This window comes from Macaca fascicularis, chromosome 13 (genome assembly GCF_037993035.2).
Source record: "Macaca fascicularis isolate 582-1 chromosome 13, T2T-MFA8v1.1".
NCBI classification, from domain to species: Eukaryota; Metazoa; Chordata; class Mammalia; order Primates; family Cercopithecidae; genus Macaca; species Macaca fascicularis.
In genome coordinates, this window is record NC_088387.1 from 61419554 (window position 1) to 61421332 (window position 1779).

A 1779-nucleotide genomic window follows, 5' to 3' on the forward strand; every position below is an offset into this window, starting at 1 on the left:
AACACACATGTGGTTGCTGCAGAGCTCTTGGTGGGCCTTTCTGTGTGAAGTCAGTGACCTTAGGGGCTGCCAACAACACCCAGCCAAGGCCACATCTTGGTGGAGGGGCCATGAGCTCATGCATTTAAAAACTTCACTTTAACTTGTCTGCCACCTGATCTTTATTATAGAGTGGCTTTTCTAAAGCAACAAGATTTGGAGAAACAATGTGTTAGAGATTCTAACCTTAGCCCATCTTTCATCCTATTTCTACTGCCCTCTGGTGGACATGTTAATTAGAGAAACTGCCACTCCCCACCCTGTCAGCGCTACCTTCTCCACCACCATCACCACCAGTATCATCACTGCCACCACCGCCACCCCTATTGCCACCATCATCATCGTTACCACCACCATCCTTGTTTTCCTCATGCACATAATCAGCATCAGTCACATCATCACCCATAAACATTAGTTTCATATTGTGGTGATACACCAGGTTAATAGTACATATTTCAAAACTCTGGTCCACCGCATAATACAAAGTAAATTCTTCATCAATCTGTCAACAATCAAAGTCAAGCAGAGAAATACATGGTGTTTGTGTACAGTCCTTGGGTAGCTCAGGGATGACTGCACCATGCTATTGCCTTCCAAACAAACCAAGTGATGCTGGGAAAGCTATACCTTTTACGAAATAAGATGTGAATACTAACTCTTATTTTTACCACACAGTTGATAGACAGGATTAAGATGATCTGAGGTGCTTTATTTTTCCTTTCTGGTAAGTTCATACTTTTTCATCAGAAGGTAGCACAGAATACATACCTCTGTGTATATGTATGAGGTCGCAACATTCCTTGGCATATAATCTTGATTTTTAAGTTGCTTCTTTCTGTGTGTGTGCCTATATATATGTAGGAACACACACACCCACACATACATACTCCAGGACAAAATAATAAAAACTTATAAAATCGCAAAGAGTACTTGTCCAAATAAAGGACTAACCGCCTATAAAATTTCCTTTTAGACAGTGAAGTCATAGCTAGAAGCTGGCAATAAGACCATCTGAAACTACTAAAAACATTCTGAAATGTTCTGGAGGAGAGAGAGGGAGAGAGAGAGAGAGAAACAGGAGAGAGAGAGAGAAATGGGGGGGCGGGGAGAGAGAGAGAGAGAGAGAGATCGATCCAAATCCAAAAGCTTCCTCAGCTGAGTTATTCTGCCTTTTATAAAACAACTTCACATCTGGACTGATAACTTGAATTCCACCCAGTGCCATTTAAATAGCCTAAGTTATAAACCTCTTAAACTTGGGGTTTATAATAGAAACACTGACAGACCCTTAACTATAGTGCCTCTATAGTAATGAAAGCACAACTATTTCATTATAGCAGTGTCTGGCAGGGCTGCTATAATTAAGAGTCTGTCAGCGTTTCCATTATAAACCCAAATTTTAAGAGGTTTTTAACTCACATTGTTTTAAATCACATTGGGCTGAAGCTGGCTGTACAAAATGTCAGACCAGATGTGTGTGTGTGTGCATTGCTTTTCTTTTTATTTACGAGAGAGAGGGGGAGAGAGAGAGGCATATAGGTGAAGGTTGTTTTTAAGATTGGGTTTGAAAAACATGTATTAAAAAATTATTCCCTTGCTAAAGGTAAAAGATGCATGGGGTGGGGAAGCATAGAGAATCAAGTTTGGAATACCTTTTATTTTAGATTGTTTTGATTATATATTTTTTTCCTTTAAAAGTAGTCTCATTTGAGAAAGCAGATTTGTACGTATCCAAAAAGG